This window comes from Lasioglossum baleicum, unplaced genomic scaffold, assembly GCF_051020765.1.
Source record: "Lasioglossum baleicum unplaced genomic scaffold, iyLasBale1 scaffold0247, whole genome shotgun sequence".
NCBI classification, from domain to species: Eukaryota; Metazoa; Arthropoda; class Insecta; order Hymenoptera; family Halictidae; genus Lasioglossum; species Lasioglossum baleicum.
The window spans coordinates 207,940-221,145 of NW_027469307.1; positions in this window are offsets into that span (position 1 = coordinate 207,940).

Here is a 13,206-nt window from a genome sequence, read left to right on the forward strand (position 1 = left end):
ATAACGCATAACTCTTAACGCATAGCCCATAGCGCATAACGCATAACGCATAACGCATAACGCATAACGCATAACGCATAACGCATATCGCATAACGCATAACGCATAACGCATAACGCATAACGCATAACGGATAACGCATAACTCTTAACGCATAGCCCATAGCGCATAACGCATAACGCATAACGCATAACGCATAACGCATAACGCATAACGCATAACGCTTAACACATAACGCATAACGCATAACGCATAACGCATAACGCATAATGCATAACGCATAGCCCATAGCGCATAACGCAGAACGCATAACGCATAACGCATAACGCATAACGCATAACGCATAACGCATAACGCATAACGCATAACGCATAACGCATAACGCATAACGCATAACGCACAACGCACAACGCATAACGCATAACGCATAACGCATAACGCATAACGCATAACGCATAACGCATAACGCTTAATGCATAACGCATAACGCTTAACGCATAGCCCATAACGCATAGCCCATAACGCATAACGCATAACACATCGCGCATAACGCATAACGGATAACGCATAACGCATAACGCATAACGGATAACGCATAACTCTTAACGCATAGCCCATAGCGCATAACGCATAACGCATAACGCATAACGCATAACGCATAACGCATAACGCATATCGCATAACGCATAACGCATAACGCATAACGCATAACGCTTAACGCATAACGCATAACGCATAACGCTTAATGCATAACGCATAACGCTTAACGCATAGCCCATAACGCATAGCCCATAACGCATAACGCATAACGCATCGCGCATAACGCATAACGGATAACGCATAACGCATAACGCATAACGCATAACGCATAACGCATAACGCACAACGCATAACGCATAACGCATAATGCATAACGCATAACGCTTAACGCATAGCCCATAGCGCATAACTCTTAACGCATAGCCCATAGCGCATAACGCATAACGCATAACGCATAACGCATAACGCATAACGCATAACGCATAACGCATAACGCATAACGCATAACGCATAACGCATAACGCATAACGCTTAACACATAACGCATAACGCATAACGCATAATGCATAACGCATAACGCTTAACGCATAGCCCATAGCGCATAACGCATAACGCATAACGCATAACGCATAACGCATAACGCATAACGCATAACGCATAACGCATAACGCATAACGCATAACGCATAACGCATAACGAATAACGCATAACGCATAACGCACAACGCATAACGCATAACGCATAACGCATAACGCATAACGCATAACGCATAACGCATAACGCATAACGCATAACGCTTAACGCATAACGCATAACGCATAACGCATAACACATAATGCATAACGCATAACGCTTAACGCATAGCCCATAACGCATAACGCATAACGCATCACGCATAACGCATAACGTATAACGCGTAACGCATAACGCATAACGAATAACGCATAACGCATAATGCATAACGCATAACGCATAACGCATAACGCATAACGCATAACGCATAACGCATAACGCATAACGCATAACGCTTAACGCATAACGCATAACGCATAACGCATAACGCATAACGCATAACGCATAACGCATAACGCATAACGCATAACGCATAACGCATAACGCATAACGCATAACGCATAACGCATAACGCATAACGCATAACGCATAACGCATAACGCATAACGCATATCGCATAACACATATCGCATAACGCATAACGCATAACGCTTAACGCATAACGCATAACGCATAACGCATAACGGATAACGCATAACGCATAACGCATAACGCATAACGCATAACGCATAACGCATAACGCATAACGCATAACGCATAACGCATAACGCTTAACGCATAACGCATAACGCATAACGCATAACGCATAATGCATAACGCATAACGCTTAACGCATAGCCCATAACGCATAACGCATAACGCATAACGCATAACGCATAACGCATAACGCATAACGCATAACGCATAACGCATAACGCATAACGCATAACGCATAACGCATAACGCATAACGCATATCGCATAACACATATCGCATAACGCATAACGCATAACGCTTAACGCATAACGCATAACGCATAACGCATATCGCATAACACATATCGCATAACGCATAACGCATAACGCATAACGCTTAACGCATAACGCATAACGCATAACGCATAACGGATAACGCATAACGCATAACGCATAACGCATAACGCATAACGCATAACGCATAACGCATAACGCATAACGCATAACGCATAACACATAATGCATAACGCATAACGCTTAACGCATAGCCCATAACGCATAACGCATCACGCATAACGCATAACGTATAACGCGTAACGCATAACGCATAACGAATAACGCATAACGCGTAACGCATAACGCATAACGCATAACGCATAACGCATAACGCATAACGCATAACGCATAACGCATAACGCATAACGCATAACGCATAACGCATAACGCATAACGCATAACGCATAACGCATAACGCATAACGCATAACGCATAACGCATAACGCATAACGCATAACGCATAACGCATAACGCATAACGCATAACGCATAACGCATAACGCATAACGCATAACGCATAACGCATAACGCATAACGCATAACGCATAACGCATAACGCATAACGCATAACGCATAACGCATAACGCATAACGCATAACGCATAACGCATAACGCATAACGCATAACGCATAACGCATAACGCATAACGCATAACGCATAACGTATAACGCATAACGCATAACGCATAACGCATAACGCATAACGCATAACGCATAACGCATAACGCATAACGCATAACGCATAACGCATAACGCATATCGCATAACGCATAACGCATAACGCATAACGCATAACGCATAACGCATAACGCATAACGCATAACGCATAACGCATAACGCATATCGCATAACGCATAACGCATAACGCATAACGCATAACGCTTAACGCATAACGCATAACGCATAACGCATAATGCATAACGCATAACGCTTAACGCATAGCCCATAACGCATAGCCCATAACGCATAACGCATAACGCATCGCGCATAACGCATAACGGATAACGCATAACGCATAACGCATAACGCATAACGGATAACGCATAACTCTTAACGCATAGCCCATAGCGCATAACGCATAACGCATAACGCATAACGCATAACGCATAACGCATAACGCATAACGCTTAACACATAACGCATAACGCATAACGCATAACGCATAACGCATAATGCATAACGCATAACGCTTAACGCATAGCCCATAGCGCATAACGCAGAACGCATAACGCATAACGCATAACGCATAACGCATAACGCATAACGCATAACGCATAACGCATAACGCATAACGCATAACGCATAACGCATAACGCATAACGCACAACGCATAACGCATAACGCATAACGCATAACGCATAACGCATAACGCATAACGCATAACGCATAACGCTTAATGCATAACGCATAACGCTTAACGCATAGCCCATAACGCATAGCCCATAACGCATAACGCATAACACATCGCGCATAACGCATAACGGATAACGCATAACGCATAACGCATAACGGATAACGCATAACTCTTAACGCATAGCCCATAGCGCATAACGCATAACGCATAACGCATAACGCATAACGCATAACGCATAACGCATAACGCATATCGCATAACGCATAACGCATAACGCATAACGCATAACGCTTAACGCATAACGCATAACGCATAACGCTTAATGCATAACGCATAACGCTTAACGCATAGCCCATAACGCATAGCCCATAACGCATAACGCATAACGCATCGCGCATAACGCATAACGGATAACGCATAACGCATAACGCATAACGCATAACGCATAACGCATAACGCACAACGCATAACGCATAACGCATAATGCATAACGCATAACGCTTAACGCATAGCCCATAGCGCATAACTCTTAACGCATAGCCCATAGCGCATAACGCATAACGCATAACGCATAACGCATAACGCATAACGCATAACGCATAACGCATAACGCATAACGCATAACGCATAACGCATAACGCATAACGCATAACGCTTAACACATAACGCATAACGCATAACGCATAATGCATAACGCATAACGCTTAACGCATAGCCCATAGCGCATAACGCATAACGCATAACGCATAACGCATAACGCATAACGCATAACGCATAACGCATAACGCATAACGCATAACGCATAACGCATAACGCATAACGCATAACGCATAACGCATAACGCACAACGCATAACGCATAACGCATAACGCATAACGCATAACGCATAACGCATAACGCATAACGCATAACGCATAACGCTTAACGCATAACGCATAACGCATAACGCATAACACATAATGCATAACGCATAACGCTTAACGCATAGCCCATAACGCATAACGCATAACGCATCACGCATAACGCATAACGTATAACGCGTAACGCATAACGCATAACGAATAACGCATAACGCATAATGCATAACGCATAACGCATAACGCATAACGCATAACGCATAACGCATAACGCATAACGCATAACGCATAACGCATAACGCATAACGCATAACGCATAACGCATAACGCATAACGCATAACGCATAACGCATAACGCATAACGCATAACGCATAACGCATAACGCATAACGCATAACGCATATCGCATAACGCATAACGCATAACGCATAACGCATAACGCATAACGCATATCGCATAACACATATCGCATAACGCATAACGCATAACGCTTAACGCATAACGCATAACGCATAACGCATAACGGATAACGCATAACGCATAACGCATAACGCATAACGCATAACGCATAACGCATAACGCATAACGCATAACGCATAACGCATAACGCTTAACGCATAACGCATAACGCATAACGCATAACGCATAATGCATAACGCATAACGCTTAACGCATAGCCCATAACGCATAACGCATAACGCATAACGCATAACGCATAACGCATAACGCATAACGCATAACGCATAACGCATAACGCTTAACGCATAGCCCATAGCGCATAACGCAGAACGCATAACGCATAACGCATAACGCATAACGCATAACGCATAACGCATAACGCATAACGCATAACGCATAACGCATAACGCATAACGCATAACGCATAACGCATAACGCATAACGCACAACGCATAACGCATAACGCATAACGCATAACGCATAACGCATAACGCATAACGCATAACGCATAACGCATAACGCTTAACGCATAACGCATAACGCATAACGCATAACACATAATGCATAACGCATAACGCTTAACGCATAGCCCATAACGCATAACGCATAACGCATCACGCATAACGCATAACGTATAACGCGTAACGCATAACGCATAACGAATAACGCATAACGCATAATGCATAACGCATAACGCATAACGCATAACGCATAACGCATAACGCATAACGCATAACGCATAACGCATAACGCATAACGCATAACGCATAACGCATAACGCATAACGCATAACGCATAACGCATAACGCATAACGCATAACGCATAACGCATAACGCATAACGCATAACGCATATCGCATAACGCATAACGCATAACGCATAACGCATAACGCATAACGCATATCGCATAACACATATCGCATAACGCATAACGCATAACGCTTAACGCATAACGCATAACGCATAACGCATAACGGATAACGCATAACGCATAACGCATAACGCATAACGCATAACGCATAACGCATAACGCATAACGCATAACGCATAACGCATAACGCTTAACGCATAACGCATAACGCATAACGCATAACGCATAATGCATAACGCATAACGCTTAACGCATAGCCCATAACGCATAACGCATAACGCATAACGCATAACGCATAACGCATAACGCATAACGCATAACGCATAACGCATAACGCTTAACGCATAGCCCATAGCGCATAACGCAGAACGCATAACGCATAACGCATAACGCATAACGCATAACGCATAACGCATAACGCATAACGCATAACGCATAACGCATAACGCATAACGCATAACGCATAACGCATAACGCATAACGCATAACGCATAACGCTTAACGCATAACGCATAACGCATAACGCATAACGCATAATGCATAACGCATAACGCTTAACGCATAGCCCATAACGCATAACGCATAACGCATAACGCATAACGCTTAACACATAACGCATAACGCATAACGCATAACGCATAACGCATAATGCATAACGCATAACGCTTAACGCATAGCCCATAGCGCATAACGCAGAACGCATAACGCATAACGCATAACGCATAACGCATAACGCATAACGCATAACGCATAACGCATAACGCATAACGCATAACGCATAACGCATAACGCATATCGCATAACGCATAACGCATAACGCATAACGCATAACGCTTAACGCATAACGCATAACGCATAACGCTTAATGCATAACGCATAACGCTTAACGCATAGCCCATAACGCATAGCCCATAACGCATAACGCATAACGCATCGCGCATAACGCATAACGGATAACGCATAACGCATAACGCATAACGCATAACGCATAACGCATAACGCATAACGCACAACGCATAACGCATAACGCATAATGCATAACGCATAACGCTTAACGCATAGCCCATAGCGCATAACTCTTAACGCATAGCCCATAGCGCATAACGCATAACGCATAACGCATAACGCATAACGCATAACGCATAACGCATAACGCATAACGCATAACGCATAACGCATAACGCATAACGCTTAACACATAACGCATAACGCATAACGCATAATGCATAACGCATAACGCTTAACGCATAGCCCATAGCGCATAACGCATAACGCATAACGCATAACGCATAACGCATAACGCATAACGCATAACGCATAACGCATAACGCATAACGCATAACGCATAACGCATAACGCATAACGCATAACGCATAACGCATAACGCATAACGCATAACGCATAACGCATAACGCATAACGCATAACGCATAACGCATAACGCATAACGCATAACGCATAACGCATATCGCATAACACATATCGCATAACGCATAACGCATAACGCTTAACGCATAACGCATAACGCATAACGCATAACGGATAACGCATAACGCATAACGCATAACGCATAACGCATAACGCATAACGCATAACGCATAACGCATAACGCATAACGCATAACGCTTAACGCATAACGCATAACGCATAACGCATAACGCATAATGCATAACGCATAACGCTTAACGCATAGCCCATAACGCATAACGCATAACGCATAACGCATAACGCATAACGCATAACGCATAACGCATAACGCATAACGCATAACGCATAACGCATAACGCATAACGCATAACGCATAACGCATATCGCATAACACATATCGCATAACGCATAACGCATAACGCTTAACGCATAACGCATAACGCATAACGCATATCGCATAACACATATCGCATAACGCATAACGCATAACGCATAACGCTTAACGCATAACGCATAACGCATAACGCATAACGGATAACGCATAACGCATAACGCATAACGCATAACGCATAACGCATAACGCATAACGCATAACGCATAACGCATAACACATAATGCATAACGCATAACGCTTAACGCATAGCCCATAACGCATAACGCATCACGCATAACGCATAACGTATAACGCGTAACGCATAACGCATAACGAATAACGCATAACGCGTAACGCATAACGCATAACGCATAACGCATAACGCATAACGCATAACGCATAACGCATAACGCATAACGCATAACGCATAACGCATAACGCATAACGCATAACGCATAACGCATAACGCATAACGCATAACGCATAACGCATAACGCATAACGCATAACGCATAACGCATAACGCATAACGCATAACGCATAACGCATAACGCATAACGCATAACGCATAACGCATAACGCATAACGCATAACGCATAACGCATAACGCATAACGCATAACGCATAACGCATAACGCATAACGCATAACGCATAACGCATAACGCATAACGCATAACGCATAACGCATAACGTATAACGCATAACGCATAACGCATAACGCATAACGCATAACGCATAACGCATAACGCATAACGCATAACGCATAACGCATAACGCATAACGCATATCGCATAACGCATAACGCATAACGCATAACGCATAACGCATAACGCATAACGCATAACGCATAACGCATAACGCATATCGCATAACGCATAACGCATAACGCATAACGCATAACGCTTAACGCATAACGCATAACGCATAACGCATAATGCATAACGCATAACGCTTAACGCATAGCCCATAACGCATAGCCCATAACGCATAACGCATAACGCATCGCGCATAACGCATAACGGATAACGCATAACGCATAACGCATAACGCATAACGCATATCGCATAACACATATCGCATAACGCATAACGCATAACGCTTAACGCATAACGCATAACGCATAACGCATAACGGATAACGCATAACGCATAACGCATAACGCATAACGCATAACGCATAACGCATAACGCATAACGCATAACGCATAACGCATAACGCTTAACGCATAACGCATAACGCATAACGCATAACGCATAATGCATAACGCATAACGCTTAACGCATAGCCCATAACGCATAACGCATAACGCATAACGCATAACGCTTAACACATAACGCATAACGCATAACGCATAACGCATAACGCATAACGCATAATGCATAACGCATAACGCTTAACGCATAGCCCATAGCGCATAACGCAGAACGCATAACGCATAACGCATAACGCATAACGCATAACGCATAACGCATAACGCATAACGCATAACGCATAACGCATAACGCATAACGCATAACGCACAACGCATAACGCATAACGCATAACGCATAACGCATAACGCATAACGCATAACGCATAACGCATAACGCTTAATGCATAACGCATAACGCTTAACGCATAGCCCATAACGCATAGCCCATAACGCATAACGCATAACACATCGCGCATAACGCATAACGGATAACGCATAACGCATAACGCATAACGGATAACGCATAACTCTTAACGCATAGCCCATAGCGCATAACGCATAACGCATAACGCATAACGCATAACGCATAACGCATAACGCATATCGCATAACGCATAACGCATAACGCATAACGCATAACGCTTAACGCATAACGCATAACGCATAACGCTTAATGCATAACGCATAACGCTTAACGCATAGCCCATAACGCATAGCCCATAACGCATAACGCATAACGCATCGCGCATAACGCATAACGGATAACGCATAACGCATAACGCATAACGCATAACGCATAACGCATAACGCACAACGCATAACGCATAACGCATAATGCATAACGCATAACGCTTAACGCATAGCCCATAGCGCATAACTCTTAACGCATAGCCCATAGCGCATAACGCATAACGCATAACGCATAACGCATAACGCATAACGCATAACGCATAACGCATAACGCATAACGCATAACGCATAACGCATAACGCATAACGCATAACGCTTAACACATAACGCATAACGCATAACGCATAATGCATAACGCATAACGCTTAACGCATAGCCCATAGCGCATAACGCATAACGCATAACGCATAACGCATAACGCATAACGCATAACGCATAACGCATAACGCATAACGCATAACGCATAACGCATAACGCATAACGCATAACGCATAACGCATAACGCATAACGCATAACGCATAACGCATAACGCATAACGCATAACGCATAACGCATAACGCATAACGCATAACGCATATCGCATAACACATATCGCATAACGCATAACGCATAACGCTTAACGCATAACGCATAACGCATTACGCATAACGGATAACGCATAACGCATAACGCATAACGCATAACGCATAACGCATAACGCATAACGCATAACGCATAACGCATAACGCATAACGCTTAACGCATAACGCATAACGCATAACGCATAACGCATAATGCATAACGCATAACGCTTAACGCATAGCCCATAACGCATAACGCATAACGCATAACGCATAACGCATAACGCATAACGCATAACGCATAACGCATAACGCATAACGCATAACGCATAACGCATAACGCATAACGCATATCGCATAACACATATCGCATAACGCATAACGCATAACGCTTAACGCATAACGCATAACGCATAACGCATATCGCATAACACATATCGCATAACGCATAACGCATAACGCATAACGCTTAACGCATAACGCATAACGCATAACGCATAACGGATAACGCATAACGCATAACGCATAACGCATAACGCATAACGCATAACGCATAACGCATAACGCATAACGCATAACGCATAACACATAATGCATAACGCATAACGCTTAACGCATAGCCCATAACGCATAACGCATCACGCATAACGCATAACGTATAACGCGTAACGCATAACGCATAACGAATAACGCATAACGCGTAACGCATAACGCATAACGCATAACGCATAACGCATAACGCATAACGCATAACGCATAACGCATAACGCATAACGCATAACGCATAACGCATAACGCATAACGCATAACGCATAACGCATAACGCATAACGCATAACGCATAACGCATAACGCATAACGCATAACGCATAACGCATAACGCATAACGCATAACGCATAACGCATAACGCATAACGCATAACGCATAACGCATAACGCATAACGCATAACGCATAACGCATAACGCATAACGCATAACGCATAACGCATAACGCATAACGCATAACGCATAACGCATAACGCATAACGCATAACGCATAACGCATAACGCATAACGTATAACGCATAACGCATAACGCATAACGCATAACGCATAACGCATAACGCATAACGCATAACGCATAACGCATAACGCATAACGCATAACGCATATCGCATAACGCATAACGCATAACGCATAACGCATAACGCATAACGCATAACGCATAACGCATAACGCATAACGCATATCGCATAACGCATAACGCATAACGCATAACGCATAACGCTTAACGCATAACGCATAACGCATAACGCATAATGCATAACGCATAACGCTTAACGCATAGCCCATAACGCATAGCCCATAACGCATAACGCATAACGCATCGCGCATAACGCATAACGGATAACGCATAACGCATAACGCATAACGCATAACGGATAACGCATAACTCTTAACGCATAGCCCATAGCGCATAACGCATAACGCATAACGCATAACGCATAACGCATAACGCATAACGCATAACGCTTAACACATAACGCATAACGCATAACGCATAACGCATAACGCATAATGCATAACGCATAACGCTTAACGCATAGCCCATAGCGCATAACGCAGAACGCATAACGCATAACGCATAACGCATAACGCATAACGCATAACGCATAACGCATAACGCATAACGCATAACGCATAACGCATAACGCATAACGCACAACCCATAACGCATAACGCATAACGCATAACGCATAACGCATAACGCATAACGCATAACGCATAACGCTTAATGCATAACGCATAACGCTTAACGCATAGCCCATAACGCATAGCCCATAACGCATAACGCATAACACATCGCGCATAACGCATAACGGATAACGCATAACGCATAACGCATAACGGATAACGCATAACTCTTAACGCATAGCCCATAGCGCATAACGCATAACGCATAACGCATAACGCATAACGCATAACGCATAACGCATAACGCATATCGCATAACGCATAACGCATAACGCATAACGCATAACGCTTAACGCATAACGCATAACGCATAACGCTTAATGCATAACGCATAACGCTTAACGCATAGCCCATAACGCATAGCCCATAACGCATAACGCATAACGCATCGCGCATAACGCATAACGGATAACGCATAACGCATAACGCATAACGCATAACGCATAACGCATAACGCACAACGCATAACGCATAACGCATAATGCATAACGCATAACGCTTAACGCATAGCCCATAGCGCATAACTCTTAACGCATAGCCCATAGCGCATAACGCATAACGCATAACGCATAACGCATAACGCATAACGCATAACGCATAACGCATAACGCATAACGCATAACGCATAACGCTTAACACATAACGCATAACGCATAACGCATAATGCATAACGCATAACGCTTAACGCATAGCCCATAGCGCATAACGCATAACGCATAACGCATAACGCATAACGCATAACGCATAACGCATAACGCATAACGCATAACGCATAACGCATAACGCATAACGCATAACGCATAACGCATAACGCATAACGCACAACGCATAACGCATAACGCATAACGCATAACGCATAACGCATAACGCATAACGCATAACGCATAACGCATAACGCTTAACGCATAACGCATAACGCATAACGCATAACACATAATGCATAACGCATAACGCTTAACGCATAGCCCATAACGCATAACGCATAACGCATCACGCATAACGCATAACGTATAACGCGTAACGCATAACGCATAACGAATAACGCATAACGCATAATGCATAACGCATAACGCATAACGCATAACGCATAACGCATAACGCATAACGCATAACGCATAACGCATAACGCATAACGCATAACGCATAACGCATAACGCATAACGCATAACGCATAACGCATAACGCATAACGCATAACGCATAACGCATAACGCATAACGCATAACGCATAACGCATAACGCATAACGCATAACGCATAACGCATAACGCATAACGCATATCGCATAACACATATCGCATAACGCATAACGCATAACGCTTAACGCATAACGCATAACGCATAACGCATAACGGATAACGCATAACGCATAACGCATAACGCATAACGCATAACGCATAACGCATAACGCATAACGCATAACGCATAACGCATAACGCTTAACGCATAACGCATAACGCATAACGCATAACGCATAATGCATAACGCATAACGCTTAACGCATAGCCCATAACGCATAACGCATAACGCATAACGCATAACGCATAACGCATAACGCATAACGCATAA